At 39.2% G+C, this 19,786-nt stretch overlaps 1 protein-coding gene across 1 annotated transcript in view; it reads right to left on the reverse strand.

Moving 5' to 3' along the window:
• Window positions 1–651: 651 nt before the first annotated feature.
• mafa (v-maf avian musculoaponeurotic fibrosarcoma oncogene homolog a (paralog a)) overlaps window positions 652–19,786 on the reverse strand; it is an 81,544-nt gene continuing 62,409 nt past the window's right edge. Inside the window, exon 3 of the mRNA XM_044192032.1 lies at window positions 652–10,154. The gene's annotated coding sequence lies outside the window, so the exon portion shown is untranslated. The remainder of the gene's footprint in view (window positions 10,155–19,786) is intronic.

Genomic DNA, 19,786 nt, shown 5'->3' on the forward strand with positions numbered 1-19,786 from the left:
GTTAATTGATTACACCTAGGGTGATAATGAAATAACTGATTGAATGTGTCCTCTTGTAAACAATTAGTTGAAATGTACAAAACACAAACAGCCATGTCTTGCCTCGCTCCATGGGAGTGTGAGTGGCTTTTAATTAATTGAAGACTGACTCTAATAACCTTTACAAAACTATTAGCCATGCCTTTAGTTGCAGGGAAAGAGTAATCTCAACAAATATCATAAAAATGACTATTGCTATCTGGCAGATAATCTACACTGTGGTGTTATATTTGGTAGTTGAGCAGCAAAAGTGAGATAAAATAACCAACTATAGACTGTTTGGCCAAAGCCAAGGTGAAGTGAAACTTAACCTCTCTGCTCCATCTTACACAGCTGGGAGCCAGGGGTCAAAGGTCATTGTTTCTGAGACTGAGGTTTCTTTGTATTTCATCATGGATATGATGAGGGAAAAGACCAAGTACTTAAATTCCCTTATAGAAGAGAGAGCACTAAAAGGATACAAATGCCCCTGAAGGCCCTTTATAACTAAACTCTTTCATTCTCTTCACTTTGTCTTCCTGTGTTCATTAATTTTATCCTTCACATATGTACAATATCATCATGTGAAATATGCACAAGTTAAGAGGATCGTTCAGAACATGACACAACGTGTTTTCTTGTTACAATAATTATTTATTAAATTTAAAATATCTTTAGCACAGGTTAAAAATTAGACACTTCCATCTACCATGAGCGCCTTGGGATTTAACATGGTTCTAACATGGTTGAAAATAAACACTCTTAGAAACCAAAAAGATTTCTCCCTACTTCCTCCATTGCTGCCTTCATAAAATGTCACATTAGAGTTGCTAGGGCAGAGGCAAATTTGGCATATAGACAATCGTCATTTTCACTGGACATTTTATTAGAAAAAAAAACTGTCAAAGTTTTCAAAATCTCTTTCCCTTGCAAATCATGATTTGGAGAATTTGTAATGAGTCAGAATTGCTTGTTGTACCAGCTTCATAGGTTGTTTAATGGTTTTTCAGAAACAAATGTATGCCATTTTAAAATAACAGCACACTTTGAAGCTGGTGATTCGTCTTTTTGGTGTGATAACTCAAAAGCCAGCCCAGTTTCTACTGCCTTTAAGCAACAGTTTTGCTATGGCATTTTATTGGCTGTGTTAGACACTAAGGATATGTAATAATAATTAAGTGTATGCAAGTGAACGTGCAGTGGCAATGAAAAAAACTACAAAGAGTATGGACAGACTGCCATCCTTCCCCTCATCTTCTTATTCCCCAGCCCGGCTATTCCACAAACCAATGATTTATGGTCGTTTTTGCCTTAGCCCTACCTTATGAAACATAAAAAAGATAACAAGTAACATGAGCAGAGCACTGTAGTAAATGGCAGGCCAATGCATTAGTTATCAGTAAGAAAACATTAACAGCAAAGACATATATTTTCCAGTTTTGAAGTTGTTTACAAACCATATCTGTGTTCACAATTTATTATGTGTTTCCATGTTTGATTTTTTTTCGTTATTACATGCCATATGAGAAGTCTGGATTACAAAAGTACCTGAACAAATTGCTTGTATATTAGCATGCATAGCTGTTTGGTATTTACATCCTATTTACAGACTTGAACTTAGAAGAGAAGGATCTACAATACATTTTCTTTCATGTGTTTCATTTACATTTCTAGGATGGAGAACAAAAAAGCAGCCTCATACCGATTTGCAGAGTACACAGGACATGCACATGAAATAGAATCTTTGCTTGACTGAACAAATTGTGTTGTTTTATTCCCTATCGCTAAAAAAGGAATAGCTCAATTCTGTAACAGGCTATGTCTCTGACCAGTGCTACTGTATTGTATAACACAGATCTATTTTTTTTCCTTTGTCTGTATTGCGCACCAGTCTCTGAGCACAGGGGGCTTGGAAAGGTTAATTTACGATGTTAACCGTGCCGTGAAGGGAAAAGCAAATAGGAAAGAGCATGCACAGCACCAGAGAAGGACATTAAGCTGCAGCTACATCTTTCTCTTTCTCACTCCCTCTATCTGTCCAGTGACAACAGTAGGGCCCCCTGATGTGTACAAAGACACAGGGCTATCACCATCCATCATTGCAGACATACTGAAAGGATCTTTCGCCAGTGATCAGGCTGTGAGCAGGCGCACACTACTGACACCTCAGTATTTATTTTTTATTTTTTATCCTAGTGTCGTTCATAGCCACAGGAAAATGCCCATATCAACGTAACTCGTGCAAGAAAATAAAGCAGACATCCATTGGACAATTTAGTTAATAGGATCAGTGTAAGACAATGCAGAAGACAGTAAACGAAATTGCTGTTACTTACAGTATAAGTAAGTAGTATACAGTAGAGCTGATAGAATAAATAGCTCCAAAATTTAATGTTGCATCATATCTATATGCACATTTTACATGGTCTCTTATGTTATGGTAATGTCCGTTTTTGTAGAAAGAATGGAAGACATGACTATATTTAGACTGCAGACAATATTTGTAATCCAGGGGCTAGTAACCTGCTCATGGGGTGTTGCAGTCATTAAAGATATTGCTCATTTAGTGAGAATAACATCGGTATCACATCCTCAATTCTCCCCACTACTACAGGTCCTGTGTCCACCTCCAGCTCATTTACACTCCACCTCTAATATAGGCAATCAGCAGCACTATACCCTCACTGGGGGTCCATAAACACTTGATTTCACAGAACTGCCTTTGATAAAGGAGGGAGGTGACTGCAGGAGCATGTTAATGTGCTTTCCCATAAAGCTTATCTCTGACTGGGGTCATGGAGGCCAAGTGGCAAGGGGCTGATCGCCATAGCAATAAGACCCTAGAAGCCGTTACTTCAGCTTACGACCCCTCTGACAATAAGAGAGCCAACCAAGGCCTACCTTTGGATAATCAAACCCCTCATCCAGGCCCATGTGGGAAATAATGTGGACATTTACTACAGTACAATTGAAATGAGGGGCGGGCACAAATTAACCTCTGGTAACAGAGAAGGGGTTCATTGTGATAGGAATCATAAATTTTTAATTGTCCACCAGCAGCAGTATTTTAAAAGCATGTGAATACAAAATCATGAGCTGGCCCACATTACTGGGACATAGCTACTGTTTAAACAAAGTTTAAACAAAGTAATTCCAGAAAATAAATTAAAAAATGTCCCATCACAGTTCCAAGGTAACACATTTATTAAAACATATTTTTAAGATATTTGTTTTTTACTGTTAGTACGTTGAGCTGCATAATTATGTTTCTTCTATTTTTGTCAGGTGTATGTGATGACACTGTATAATTTAGTGGACTAAAGACGGGAGCTTTGAAGAACACTTTGATAGCATATGGTTATCCCCTGCTGTCACACACTCTCTGCTCTGTAGGGGGCCCAGAAGGGATGTATGTGTAACTTTTTGGACGTTACAAACTTTTCACTTTAAAGATTACACCCTGTTCACAGCAGGGAGAGCAGCATCCTAGCATCTCCCCTTGAACCACTTTATTCTCCACTCTATACCCTAAAGACAAACCCTTATGTCCCCCCAAAACAGTACCAGGCTCAGATGGCAGAGTAAGGTAAATCACATCAACTTCCCCGTGTACCTGACCCCGCATGAGTGCGCACAATCTTTGTATGATCACAATAACCTTGGTTCGGCTACCAGAAAGTCCAGGCAATTGGAGGCATTGGAGTCTAGTTAAGCTGTTTATCCTGCCGTTAATTTTCTCTCTTTTCTGGCTCAGGTGCAGGAGACTAAATCAAGCTGTCAGAAACCAGACTGCACAGCTAAACGGTGCAAGCTGAAATGCCACCTGTCCACAGCTTCTGGCGATTTATTATTTCCCTATTTATTTATTTCTATAATGGCAACTTGGGTATTTGTAAAAGTCCCTACAGCTCATGACAAACTCAGCCTGTTTGTGTTTTGATATATTCACATACAACCCTTACGTGAAGGTTTGGGCTATTTCACCACAGCTAATGATTGCTAAAATGATGTGTTTTCCTCCATTACCTAATAAGATGCTAAAGATTTGGTTTACAGCATTTATCAGTGGTATTACACTGAGGTCAGCCCAGAGCATTTACTCCAATTGAGGCATTTTGGTTAATCTGATTCTCCACCCCAAATCTTCTTGGGAGCCCATCTCATCTCAGCAAGGGGCTTGATGGCTAGAGCACAAGCTTATGTGCAGGCCAGAATGAGGTGGGAGTAAGGGACTTAAAGGTTTTTTATTCGTCCCTGTCATTAGCTATGTGACGTAAGGAGGTCTGCTTTGTCTTTGCTGCTGTCTGGCTATTAGAACAACCCTCATCCACTGTATCTCTACATTCAAATCCATTCTGCTTTATAGGCTACATGCCAAACATTTCAGTTCTTTTTCAGTCAAAATACCCAAACAAGTCAGTAATTCTGTGAATAATGTGAGGATGTACACACTATATCGGGCTCATGCACGTGAATGATTTTTCAAGAGTCTCGGGTCGGCTTGGAGGTCAGGATTAAAGCAGAGCAGTTGACACGGGTTGCCTCACTGTAATCCTTTCACCTTTGACCCCACTCCCACTACCCCAGCCATGTCTGGCTTGAGGTCATCGTTAATCATGACACCCCACCAGACACACACAGGAACAGAGTGTGTTTGTGGGCATGTGAGAGAGAGAAGAAAAGAGCGTGGATGTGTGTGCTGCTGCATATTTCTACATTATAGAGTTGGTAATAGAGTTGGTAAATGGGAGGAGCCGCTGGTTCCATAAGTGTTTTTTTTCCCACTATGAATTTCTTTCAACATTATCCTCAACGTTACTTAATATAGAAACACAGGGGTCTCCCAGAAAATGTAACAAGCATATAGGTTTGTGTCATGGCCACCAGTTTGAATTATTTCAACTTTGATTCTGAGAAATCATATTGTCTTCCAGTTTGACATGGCAGACGGCTCTAAATACTACAATACCCATGAGCCTCGACCACTGTTGCCAGCCAGAGGTGCAAATCAGAGCGGTAACAAATTCAAAACCCTTCGTCTTTGCAGTTGGGAATAAAACATGGTGCCATAATGGCTGAATTCATCCAGAATTGATCCAGAATCCAAAAGTGAATTCATTTAAGCTGCAGATTGTATTTTCAGGTTGTAAACACTGTAAACTTTAGTTTTTACTCTCTTAGCAACGCACGTAACAGAATTTTAAGCCTTGTGATTGGATGTCTCTTGCTGAAATGCACACTGGAAGGCGTAGTTATCTTCTCCCTTAAAGCTTTTATGCACGCAGGCTTCTACCTTCAACTTTTATCAAAGAACCAGATATTTTCTAATGCAGTTGTTAATCTTTTGTACTGATGATTCAAGCGGGAGAGTCCCATGCCCATTTAAGCCGTAAAAGCGCTCCAACTAAGTCACATGACATTCTCTGTGGAAGAAAATTAATAGGAATTTTACATTTTCACCCAAACGGCTCCTTCCACTTTGTAACTCTATTATGCAATGTGAAGTGAATTTATTGTAGCGTTTTGACTAGCCGAAAATGTTGCATATATCATCATCATATTAGCATTTCAACTGGTCAAAGTTACATTCTTACTAGTCAAAATTAAATTGTTACTAGTATGCCTGGTTGAAATGTAATAGCTGTTTGCTTAAAATATTTAGACATAGTGTATCTCTGTGGCTGTGACTGTGTTGTATTTTATATGGGTTGTCCATACAAAAACCTTAAACCACATCTTAAGACAAATGTCCATTAGACAGAGGGTCTTGACTAATATAGTCACCTTTGCACCTATTGAGTATTAAGTCTGGCTTACAGGTTGTTTTTCTCCCCAGTGTTCTGCCTCTGTATTTACTCTGTCACTTGGCCCCAATGTGTATCTGCTTCAGTGGTCCACAGACGTACGCAGTACACACACAAGCTAGTGATGACACTAATGGAGTGTTTAGTCAGGAGGACATAGACTTATTAACCAGTTGAGAGAATGGGCTAGATGGTAATCAAATAAAGCGGAGATAAGTTAATAAGCTGTATATGCAGTGGCATAAGCTACACAGGATTTATCTTGACTGACATGGCACTTGTATGCTGCTACTCATTGAGACAAACGAGCATGGTACTTTCAACATGGTTAAGTGGAAATAATAGGGCATGGGTGTGTGGATTCATCTCTATCAACTATATAGCTGTTTTACTTATCACATTGTTCATAGAAATATAAACATACATGAATATCTCTAACTTGATGCTACAAAATGCTGTCTTTCTGTCTCTTGCCGTCTTCCTTGTTCTTGTTTATGTATCAGACATGGGTGAAGCATCTCAATGGCCCAATGTGACTTAGACCCCTCTTTGCTTAATCTAAAAACAAGATTGTGGAGCTGCTTTATCCTGCTCTGACCACAGAGATGGATGGGCAGCTTTGCTGAAAGAGATTATATCTATCCAGAACAAGAGGGAAATGGGAGATAGGATGGAGGGAATGAAGATAGAAAAAGACAGGGGTGAGGTATTTGAGCAGAGAAATGGCAAAGAAAGGTAGGAACCTAGTGTCTAAAAGAGAGGTATGTGAATGGGGGAAGGAGCAAGAAGAGAATGAGGAAGGCTGATTAAGTGGGGCCCATACGAGGGAGGTAGAGGAGAGAAAGGCAGTGGATGGGGCCCAATAGGGGGTAAATCTGAATCAGTAGTGCTCTATATCCTTCATATCCCTGCCCCCCTCCTCTCTCCCACATATCCATCATGTTAATATACCTACAGCGTGGCCCTCTGGGTAATATATCTTTGACCTGTGATTACGCTAACAGCTTATTGTTTGCACACTGAACAATCCCATTATGTCGACGATCTGTTTACATACAGCCTTGCTGTTTAGATTAGCAGGGTGTGTGTGTGTGTGTGTGTGTGTGTGTGTGTGAGAAAAAGAGCAAGGATGTGCATCTATGCGTTTTTGTGCACTTTCACACATTCTGTACATGAACATGTACATCTATGCATGTTTACGTACATGTACTGACCCCGGTCAGGGTCATTGCCAGATAAAAGCACACATGCAGTACTACAGTACTTGCATTCAAAAGCACAGAAAAGAAAATCATCCTGTCACACATTGCCTACAGCTGTGCAGAAATAGGGCTTTGTTTGACTTCTAAGAAAGTGGAAAGCCTTGAGGCTCAGAGAAGATCAACACTTGCTCAATGTCTTGTTTCCTACCACATACAACGTCTCATGTTTGAGTGACGTCTTCATCCTTCCTGTATTTTAAATCTTATTTAAATAATCACTGCTAAGTCATAAGTCCTAATTTCAAGTCTGTTTACATGTTGACTGTAAATACCCTCATGTGATTCAGTGTGCTCTGACAGTATTTGAATTAAGAAGATTTCTTCATATAAATTGGCTGCACAACGAGTCATGCGAATGTAGAATGTAATGTAAAATGACTATTTTTCTTGGTATAGGAAATAGGGTGCACTGATGACATTTTGATCAGTTTGATTATTTTCAGTGCAAAAGGAAACACACCTGTTATACAGTTTTAATCTAACTTTTCCTTACTTAACATGATCTTTCACACGTGAAGTTGTTAGTGGAGCTGTAACCAGAGAGAGTGCAGCAGTTGCATTGAAGAATCATTGGGATAGAAGGGTAACACGTATTTAACCACAAGGCTGAACATCTGGTTGAGCTGAGGGCCATGCTCATTAACACAAAGTTAACCTCAGACAGGACGTGAGGTCCTGACAGCCAAGAGAGCTACATGACGCTGTAACAGTTTGAGGTCAAGGGGTTATTGAACTCTCCAAGGTGGCTGCAGGTCAGAAAAGAATATTCTATAGGTGGACAGACCTGGAGAATACTTGAACATAAAGCTCAGTACAACCTTAAAGTTTGGTCAAAATCATTTCTTTTTCTCCCCCATCCTTTCTCCTAAGCCTTGCTGCCTTTCTCTGCTCTCCTCTGCTCTCGGACTTCTCTGGCAGTGCATAGACTCATTGAGATGTGCAAATCCCTTTGACATAGGATGAATAGACAGTTGCTGGCAGGATGCCCCATGCCACTTTGTGTGCTGCCACTTAATTGGAGCGCCCCAGTTTGCCTTCCCTCTTCTCTTCTCCTACCCACACTCACTGTGGTCAGGTTCTGTCTGACATCAACGGCGGGTTACTGTATGTGTCCCTACAAAGAGTTTAAAACCTATCAGCACTGCTGTTTGGCTGAAGAGGACCTGTCATAATAGAAACAGGAGCAGTTAAACTATTTCTGTCATGTTACTATACATTTTCCCAAATAAAAGTAAGGAGATTTAAAGCTGACAAAGAGCTTGCGTTGGTTTAGAGAGTCAATCCAGTGAATAGGCCTCCCTGCACAACCTCTTGAATGAATAATGGTTCACATTCCATTGACAAGTCAGCATGCAAAGAACAGCATCTGAGACTATACATAGTGGATATACTGTACATATATACAGCAACATATGTGAGTGGCGCTGTGTATGATTGTGCATCTGTATACATGCGCTCTTATGTGAGTGTGTTTGTTATGTTTTCCCCATTGCCATGTGCGTCCATCAGTAGCATTCAACGCTGGGCAACACTCTCCTCATGAGGCTCTGGGGACATGCAGTGGAGAAGTGGGCTGTGGCGGGGGGGGGGGTCAGTGATAAGTCATGATTTTCTGGATGCACAGCACACACTGAGAGGTAGAGGATGCACAATGGTGGAGATGAGGTGTTCAACAACCTAGTATTTTTCCTGTTGTCCATGCAAAGGTTTTCTGTCTTCACCAGCGATGGGTTAACCTTTGAGGTTGTCTGTTCATTGGCTTGGCATATTATCTGTCAGTCCATTTGGTTATCTTCATAGTCCATAGAAGACGGAGGTCAGAGTCCTCATTGCAATCAATGAGGTGTTCTCTTCCTCAATGTGTAGGCTCAGGTTCGGAGCACCGTTTCAAACCATGCAAAGAAAAAAAGTGTCCCTCTCAGGCTGACAGCAGCTTTGCTACAGCAGTTACAACCCTGCACATGGGGAAGGAGAGGGCAATTATTGCAATGGGAAAGAATAAGTAGGTAGATATTGGGAGAAAATTGAGAGAAAATATAAAACAAAATATCAATATTTAGATATGTTATTTAATAATATTTAGAAGTACCAAGGTAGACTCATGGTTTGGGTGAATTGCCTGCTTTTCCTCTTCAGTTTGTTTCCATGATGGAACTGATTGATTATACCAAATAAATTGCTGCCTTATAATCCTTCTAAGGTTGTCAAATAATAACATTACCTAAAGCTAATGCCTTTATGCATCTATTCAAATACATAGGAAAAGTGTCCTGATACCTGGGACTATGTCTACTATTGGAAAACAAGTTCAAGTATTTTAAACTTTTAAAAAGGTTGTTTGAAATATCCACATATTGACATTTGTGATCTACTAGGGGAGTGGTAAATATACACTATAGTCTGTTCCATGCTGTTGTCTTCATTCATCTCTATTTACATGTACTAGTGTGGATATTGGAGAGGAAGACTAGGCCATTATGTAAAGAGAATAAGAAGAATAGGAAGTACATTTTTTACAGTCCAAATAACTCCAAAGAATAGAGAGATGATACTGGAAATGATAATTACATGGTCTCTGGGGAAGTAAGAAGAATACTGACTTTATATGGAAAATATTGAACCATGAGTACTCTATCCACAGTCATGAAGATTTATGTTGGTGAGAGCAACTTTGTATGTTTCCTATAGTAGGAATAAGAATAGGGTCTTATTATGATCTATTTACAGAAGCATGCATCAATGATCTTCCCACCAAAGCGAAAATAGTCCTTCCAATGTATTTATCTGACGTTGTCAACCATCTCATGAGTATGAGTCTGTCTGGTTTTTTTTTTTGGTTTTTTTTTATTTTCTTCGTAATTTGTAGAAAAAAGCTGGAGGTAAAATATCAGGGAGGGAAACAGGAGTAGTAAGAGGCTTTCGAGAATTTCACTGTAGGGATTTTAAGGGATTTCAGCGGGCCTTGTCTTTTATTCTTTAGTGAAGTCATTTTTGAATGTTGTGCTTTGTAGGTGTCTTCGTGCGATTGGTCAGCCGCTCTGATGTCATCATTGCTCAGTCGTTAGGTTATCTGTGAACAGGGAGAGAAAGACGGAAGGAAGAGAAGAGAGGGAGGGGTGGGACAAGAAAGGAAAAAAGAAAAATAAGTCATAAAAGTGTGACTCAGACCACAATTCTCTCACACACACTTTAGTGTAGTGCTTCCATGCATGCACATACACACATAAAGTGCACCATGAGGCAGTGAGTGAAGTCCACATTGTGAGCTATACAGGAACCTTGTCTGAGCTTTGTCCCTCCGTCCAGGGTTTATGGTGAGACACAGTGAGTCACATTACTGTATTTGGGGGGTGGGGTGGGCTCTGCTGCCACTGGTGCCAGTGTAAAAACAAAGGCAGAGTGACCACCCTGTGAGTGTACATGGCAAGCCCACTTGGCTGAGATTTAGAGTGACAGTGGTGTCAGCATGGGGGGTGACTCTTTAATCAGCTTCAATTAAGGCCAAGGAGAGACGAGCAGATTCAGTGTGGAAGAGTCTACTCCATGTCTACTTTCCTCTACATTATTTAATCACTTCATGTTTTACTCAAAAATACTGTTCTTTATTCTGTTTTTGTGTCTTGAAATACACAAAGTTTGGTGAGGCCCCTCAGCAGCATGTGCACTGTGTAAGGATGATTCATGTAGCCAGAAGGAGTGCTTTGTGGGTGGGCCATTAGACACAGAGACTGTAGTGGAATGCAGCTACTATCTACTTGAGATCCAATTACATGACCCTACTGTAAAGGTGCCTAGCCTGCACCCATTATAAATCACCATAAACAAAGCAAATATTGATATTGGATTGTATACCGTTACAGCTCCACTCAAGCCTTTAAAATCTGAAGTTATTATCTTAGACGTATACACCCAATTTGGTGTAGATGGTGATGGTGTTTTTTATTAGCCATAAAATGTTAAATTTACCTAACATGATTTTAGTATTCCCAAAGACATAGAGTCAGAGACAACTTGTGCAAAGTGTTGATAAAAGATACAGTCAAAACTATGATTTTATTCCTTCCGTTATTACAGTATTATGGACAGTTAATTATAGAATAGAAAGATAGATAGATATGTACAGTGGCCCCTCAGGCTGTTTGCCTTCTACCACTTACAGCACAAATCACCGCAAGCTATATGTCTCTGTTTTGTCCACCTTTTACACAGCAGTGAGCCATGTCCTCACAACTAAGATCATATCCTCACAACTAAGATCATAGCCATTGCCCCGGGGCATGCTGCATCCACTCTCAGAGAACAGCAACAGTCAAGACTCCAGCACTTCAAGTCTGAATGTGGTCCCAGGGTGTGTGATAACAGAGTATGTGATGGGAATGCAGGGTTATTTGGACCTCCAAAGCCAGGTGTTAGCACTTCAGCTCACTGCCTCATCAATAATTGACAGAGGCAAACCAATCAGAACAATTTGCTCCCCACAGCGAAGTGCTAGAGCAGCCTAACACCGGTGAATCATTAATGAGGCAATTAGCTGAAATGGTTAGACGGTTAGCCCTCACTGGCAGCGCTCCTTTGACGCTACTGCGACGGCTCTCCTTATACAGGAGCTGCACATGATGGAGTGATGTACAGGCCAAAACAAGCTGAGGGAGAGAGAGTGGAATCACACAACAGGGCTTTGAGACGAGCCGAGCCTCCTTAAGGTTGGAGTGTAACTTGTGTCAGTGATGCCAGCTCTCCAGCTGTTGACCGCTGCTCAGAGGGCCAATAATGGGAACAAACCCAATTGGCCATTACCATGGGAGATTGACCTTTATTGGTTGTTGTTACCATTACACAGACCAACAGAATCCGTTTCCCGGGTGATTCAAGTGTGGGAGAGCCTTTATGGACATGGATAAAATCGACCTCAGTGACATCACTCAAACATGGGGGAAGCAACAACAACAATAACAGCAAAGATGGAGTTTGCCTTTGAAGAGCAGAGATCCTGGATTGTTGTTTGAGAGGAAAATCAAAGCCCCAAGGGAGCTGCTCACAAAGCCTCATCGATTGACCATATTGGAACCATTTCATAGTTTATCGATGATCCTCTGCCTGCTCTCTCAGCCCTGGGTCCAGTGCAGGCTCATTTAAACCAGCAACCTTGATGTCAGGAACAAACCATGCAAACACTACATGCTGCACAGATTATTCCCAAACACACACTCCTACACATTCCTATTTAAAGTAAATATTTTACACACTATCCATTTTGTTTTGGTCAGATGAGATTAAAATTATGTTGTTTACAATTCCTCATTGACAGATTTTCCCTGCAAAAAAAAGACAGTATTTATCTTTAATTTTCCAGCTTCCCAATCATCCTGATGCAGTCTCAGTTTCAATATATCTTTGTGATGGAAGGATTTGGAATGAGAGTGAAAAAACAACAGCAATAGAACGGGAGGGAGCAAAACGAGGAGGGGCAGCGATGCATACTAAACTCTTAAGGTTCATTGCTGTAGTATAACCTTATAGCAGGCAATTGTGTGCAATGACGGTCTGCAAGTTTTCATTCTAAACAAAGACTATAAAATTTAATTTCAATAAAGTAAACTGTATGTTATGCTTTCACTGATAGTATACAAGAAATCAGAGTACTTTGCGCCAACCGGAAATGATAGATAGTATGCAGATAGCCCTTGACTGCAATGCTGGAATAGTACTACTAGTTTCAATTTTAAAATTTTGCTTATTTGTTTGTTTGTTTGTTTTTTATTTATTCCAAGCTATCACAGGAGCTATTTCACCTTGGTCCACACTCAAAAGCTGAGCAATTTTAGTATGCATGCTGGCTTTTTAAATTATTTTGTAATTTTTATAGTGTGAACATACTAAACAAAGTTTAAATTAGTGTAAATTGAAGTATGCGATTGGGGCAAAGGGTGATTATGACAACTTCAAGAAAAGTGAAAGATATAACCAGTGCAATCACGTCATGCAATTTTGTGGTGGAACAAAAACCTGCAAAATTTCTGGCCTCCATGGCATGGTGGCCTGCTATGAAGAGATCAGCAAGAACTCTTTTGGCTTTCTAGGGTGCATGGTTACCTATCCACACTTTGGAACAATTTTGTACAGGTTACATGCAAAGCCCCATGTGTGCAGAAGAGAGAAAAAAAAAAAAAAACACTTTAGCCACCTATTGTAGCTAATAATCAGATTTAACAGTAAGTAAGTATGTATGATCCTTCATTAATACACTGCTGTCAAATTAGTTATGATAACATATTTTAATGCCAGTAGGAGATAAAGCAATTTGCAGAAAGGAGAAAATAGCTCCAGTGATCTGCTCCGTTATTTGCCCCCATTTTAACACTCTTGGGCTCGATTTCTTGCTAAGTCTGAAAAATTCCCTCTGGTGTATTGGTAAGTTACGCTTCACAAAGCAATCAGTTTGAGAAATAATTTTGTGCGGCAAGCAGTTCACAAGAGCTATAGAACATAGAGAATGGTTGGTTATCAAAATTAATTTGATAATCATAAATTTCGATATGTTTTATCACAAAAAACATTGTGTCAATTAAGAGTCCACATGTTCACCTCAACCTGAGATTGCAGCAACAATTTAGGCTGCATTGAGAATCTTCTTTTCTATTATTAAACCGCCAGTTACAGCAAAGAGCATTTGTAAGAGTGAGAGAGTCGTAGATTTATAAGGCCACTGTAGCAGGTCTTAAGGCTGGTTATCTAATCTGTCAAAAATAATAAAACGTATTAAAACATAATTTCAATAAAACTGCAGTCATTCTAACCTTCTGTCAGGCTTTTTCAAATTTAATCTTTGATTTAATAATCTAGTTTTTCGAGTCTAGAGCTGTAATTAATTGCAGCTTCTTCCAATGTCTCTGTTTTAACCACCATTGTTCTCAAACCAAACGTAGGAATGAGTCTTCAGTTTCTAATTGTCTCAATGGATTGGGATAAATTAGTCCATCTGGAAAGTTAAACAGCTTGTCAAAATGTTTTAATTTGATTGTGGGGTTTTACTCTTTTCAGGCAACAGTGAAATGAACATAAAATATGGATGGAATGGATCCATTTTCAAGAAAACATTTTATTATTGATGAAAATGGAAGATTTTGAAATCATATATATTTCTTTGTGTCTGTACAAGTACAAAGAGTAAAGTAATTGATTAGCAGCTGGGTCAACCTGTGTTGCTGATATTGACACTTGTGCAGATATTGTAGACAGATAGTCTCTGTTTAATGATTGCCATTCACTTTTATAACCCTCTCAGGATGCCATCCTCAATAAATATTTGCAAACAGGAAATTTGCAGTATGGCTTGAGAGAGTCATAACCCTGGCACCTTTGTGTTTTGAGATTAACATGTAATTAAAATAGTAAATCAATATTTATTAAGCAGTAGTACAAAACAAATGAGCAATGTAATCAGGTCATATAATGAGTCACTGGATGGAGGAGGGTCCTTTTTGAAGTAGCATTCTGCAATGCAAACATTTATATGTAGAGGCAGCTTAGATATCTACAAAATTACTTTAATAAAAATCCATTAGACATACTGTAAATCACTTGACACATACACACATGCATGTACTGCACACACATAAGCACATTCACAACTGCAGTACAGAAACCTCACCTCACCCTGAGACCCCCTTCCTTTCCAAACCACACTTTTTAAATGTGGAGTCTACACTTTTTCATTTACTCACCACAGCTTTCCCACAATTATCATTTTATGACTTTCATGCTTACAGTATGTAAGCATGAACGACACACACACACACACACACACACACACACACACACACACACACACACACACACACACACCCACACCTCTCACATTACTGAGCACAAAGAGAGTGAAACAGGCCCAACTGTCCAGATATTCCAGCATCTACTGGAGTATGAATAAGAGAAGATGTTAAAAGCTTAATGGACTGCTCCTCTTATTGTTTAAAAATTGCTCGACATATAAATGGCTGAAGAAAACATTGGTTGGCCTCAATTATGCATTGAAAATAAAGTTATGAGCTAGTGGCTGAATTATTGATGCTGGCACCGGGAACAAGAGCATGTTGGCAATGTGTCACTGCTTTTTTGCTGATGCTTCATCTTGTATTGATAATTTTTCATCTAAAAAGCCCATGAAGTCTTGATCTGTGAAAGATGGAAAAACACACCATGAGTATTGGAAATCTAATGCAATATTACTGGAAGAGGAAAACAGATAACATCGAGTAACATAATGGAAAAATAAAAATAATAAAAAGAAATATGTAGCTTTGAGACAGGACTTTAATACTGCCTGTTGTATGAGCAATGTAAGCTCCCTGAAAAGTTATATTTTCTCCATTCACAGAATTAAGACATTTTCTAACCATCTCATTCCATGCCTCATAGAGGTGTTACATTTCTCAACAGTATGTCCGTATCATGCTGCATGTGTGTATATAAAATAGGGCATAAAAGCACCAAGTCTTTTGGTCTTGGGACTGTCCCGTATGGCTGACACACTTCCTGAGATGCAAATGCTTGTGGTTCATCTGCCAATAGCCTCTCTCTGTCGTATTTGCCTCATACTCTGTCTCAGTTAACTATGCTCACACACACAACACACATGTGCACACAAGCATCAGCATGTGCAGAGCAAGACAAAAAAATAATTGTTATATTAACAATATCTTTTCAGTGTTAAAGGCATGAATCAGAAATAATTGTGACTTAATGTGATTCTTAATGTCCTATTTGGACATTTTTGCATACAGAAATTACTGCTACTTTTTTCTATTTTAAAGTGGCTGTGACCAACACTAGCAGACATGACAAAGTAAAAAAGAGACAGAAAACAGAGAAACAAAGTAAAATAAAAATAGTTGTGTATGAACCCTCCCCTTCATGTTTCTGCAAAGTGAACAAAATGCTGGTCTCCAGCAAGGTTAGTTGAGCAGATGATTTGATGTGTGGAAAATTCCATATGACCTTCCACTGACCCTTTCACTGAATAAAAGACTATTGGCATTGAAGTTCAGTATCTGATGCCAAATAGATGCTCCGTATTAGTCCACAGAGTACATTTTTCTCTTACTATTTTAGATTGCCATTTTTTATAAACAGTCACTTACTGACGAACATTTCACACACTGGTTGTTTTCCTCTATTTCCATAGCGTCTGTTTATTCTCTTTCGAGATCACCGCTATCGCAGTAGTTCAAAGTACATACAGAGATATCTACGGTACATGAATTCACATACTGCATGCTGCGCTTTTAATGCGCTTTTGTCAGTGACTGAGAAAGGTGAAAAGTGTCTTTATTTTGGAGTCAAGGGTGACTGCAACACTGCAGGGAGTAGTGTGCTGTAGCTTGCCTGACTGACTCTCTGTTAGTCATCATTCTTTAAGGTCACAGTGAAGTGCATTGTGGCAGAAACTCTAATCAGACACACCCATACTCTATGCACACATGACCCAAAATTATCACTAATCAGTAGAGATAATTATTACTCATCATGATGACTTTAGCAGTCCACTTATATGACTGCTGTGGAATTTTCCAATTAATATTGGTAGTGCGTCAGGAGTGCTCAGCTCTTATCTCTGTGGATATTTTGAGAGTTATTCTGGAGAGCTCTCCCTAGTTCACCGGGGTAAATTTACTGTTAAAGACACCATAGTGGAGACACAGATTACCCAATCAGATCCTGCGTTTATAGACCAAGCCACAATGAGAGCAGCACAGCACTCATTTAGTGTGTCACAATGTGCAGCTGTTTAGCAGTCTCTGCACAGCCAAACACACTATGAAGTGAATGTCTTTTAGCAATTGTTGAAAAGCTGGAATGAAACTAATATTTTTTCTATCTTTGTCCTTTTTTGTTTTTTTTATTTTTTATTTTGGTGCAAACTGAACTGCCATTTCATCATTCTTTACTAAGATTTTTTATGTAGTACCATGAAAGCTTGTTTAATTAAATTTCACACATATACATACTTCAAACAAGTTGTGCAAAAAAAAAAAACAACTGTGAGTCAGATAAAAATCCTTTCATCACTTTTCTCTCCTTCCTTTTGGTCCTTTTAAAAGAAATATTCAGCATGATTATGGAGATGAATATGCTGTTAAAACACAGTTGTATATAAAGGACATACAATTAAATTTCTTTGCAAATTAGAGTATGTCTATATTTTTTTAATTGTTTTATTGTATATCATTCTGAATGCTGCCAAAATGAGGATTCATTTTTCAGTTTTCTAGATGAGGAGATGCTTTTGATTTCATAGAAACATGTCGCTCTATGCTATCTTCCTTAAAAAATGGAAATAGTTTTTAATTACTTTATTAATTGTTTCATATATAACAGTAAAATTCAAAATTTAAAAAAAATTAACAGAGGTTTCCTTTTTTTAATACTTTGTATTGATAAAAGTACAATGGCTGTTTAAAAGAAAAGAGACAGATGCAACTGTCTAGGCAGCTGACATTTTCAGGAGGCATCAAAAAAAGCTCAATGAATATCTGTCAGTGTTTAAACAGAAATGTTGAGAGAGGTTGACAAAGACGGAGATCAAAAGAAAAACACAAAAGTGAAACTGAGCTGAAAAAATAAGCGCCTGTGATATTTCTCACAAAGCGCTATGACTGGCCTCAGCCCGTGGCTGAGTTTAGGCCACTCACAATCAAACATTCAGAATGTTGTAGTGGATGTTGTAATGGATGTTTGAGTCAAACAACCACAGGTCACATCTGAGCTTCAGTTTTACATGCCCATACCTCTCCAGCCTACTCATGTGTGCCTATATTTTCTGCTCTGTGTCAGTTTCGTGGTGCCATGACTCAACTTCTGTCATGCTTGGTCTTTCATCTCTGTAACGGTGACTGCTGAGATACTCTTACTTTTATTTCCGATAAATGACTGATTTTATGTTTAACTGGCAGTCAGAGGCCACTGTTAACCTTTCCACACCTCCGCAACAATGTTTTTCACCTCATTTGTGAGGTGTGAGATATGTGCTGGTAGAGAGCCTCCCACTCTCTTCCCTTTCAGGGTCCCATAATGTTAGCCTGTGGAGGAGCTACTGAGGAGATCAATACCCATCAGACTGCTAAAATATATACATTTATCACACCCTGATGATTACTTGCTACACTATGCCACTACAACATGTTACATCTGATTGGAGACAGAGATACTCAGGCCCACCCACCAGCTATAGATGCTACCATCAAACTCTAAAAAAAAGGTCACATAACACATGGATTGTCTTTTTCAATGGTGTTGAGCAAGAAGATGATAGACTTACAGCTCTCTTCCGCTCAAAAAGAACAATACTTTTGACTTTATGCTTCATCTTGTGCTGTGGGTTGAGCAAGCTCACTGGGTTTTAAAATCTCAACTGAGGAAAATGTTCCTTCTGTCCTCCCTCTGCTGCAGATAAAGAACAGGCGTTTGAGTAATTATGGTGCATTATCGCCAAGGAACGTTTCATTGTTACATTTTAAGCTGTGTAGTGAGCGGTGACAAACGAACAACCATTTTAATTTCTATCAGGAGGAAAAACACATGGCTGGAGCCAATGAAGTCAGCTCTCTCATTCTGCCACTGACTGAGACCATCTGGACCAAATAAAGTTTTTCCCTTTGAATCAACAGCTGTTGGAAATTACACGGGAACACTCCTTCTCTATATATCAGTCTTTTTTTCTGCACTCCAACCATGTTTGTTTTATGGTTTTAGTTTAGTGCCAGATTTGATCAGTGCTCACAGAACAAAAGAAAATAAAGCATGACTTTCTAAATGCACCTGTTTCCCCTCATATTTTCTCTCTACGCATGTCTTTCGCTCTGTATCTTTCTCCCTCTAACCCTGCCATCTCTGTGGTGGTGGTGATAGAAGGGTTGACCACGTCAGTCAATCTGTCAGTGGCTGACAGTTTTACAATACATACACTACACTGATGGGTACCATCACTCATGTAACAATTGCCCTCCACAGTGAAATCAAAAGAAAGAGAGAATGAGAGGGTTGGAGAGGATTGAAGAAGCGGAAGTAAAGGCAGTTAAGTAAAAATAACGGTCATGTGTCTAACAGAGACATACAGTGAGAGGAAATAAGAGCCAATTTGATCTCAGTTTCATCTATGAAACTGTATAGTCTTTTTTTTCTCGATTTTCATAAGGTTTTGAACTCAGAGGTAGATTTTCCCCTCTGTGCTGCAGAGATGGAATCACCATGGTTTTCTTTTTCCACTGGCCAGAGAAGAATTTGTTCCACTCTGCTGGCAGAGCTGATTTTTAACACTTTTTGTCCTGGATTATTATTACCCTAAACCATCTAATATATGTTTTAAGTAGTATTATGTATGTTAATGCATTTTGAACAGTTTTTCTATTATTGAATTTCAGATTCACTGTGTCAAAAATGGACAACAAACGCATGCTCAAACATGAACTGAGAAGCATGACGCAGTTGTTACATAGCTTTTCCATTTATACTGTTGTATGTGCCACTAAGATGGCACATATAATCATTCTGTCCACGTATACACATCTTAATAGTTATTTTTAATGGCATTGTTTCGACCTGCTAGTTGACAGCAGACAGTGACAGGAAACGTGAAGAAAAGGTTCCTATCGGACCTGACGGCACATGTCCTAGACGGCTGGGTCAGCAGGAAACCACAAGTAT

The sequence above is a fragment of the Siniperca chuatsi genome, linkage group LG1 (genome assembly GCF_020085105.1).
Source record: "Siniperca chuatsi isolate FFG_IHB_CAS linkage group LG1, ASM2008510v1, whole genome shotgun sequence".
NCBI classification, from domain to species: domain Eukaryota; kingdom Metazoa; phylum Chordata; class Actinopteri; order Centrarchiformes; family Sinipercidae; genus Siniperca; species Siniperca chuatsi.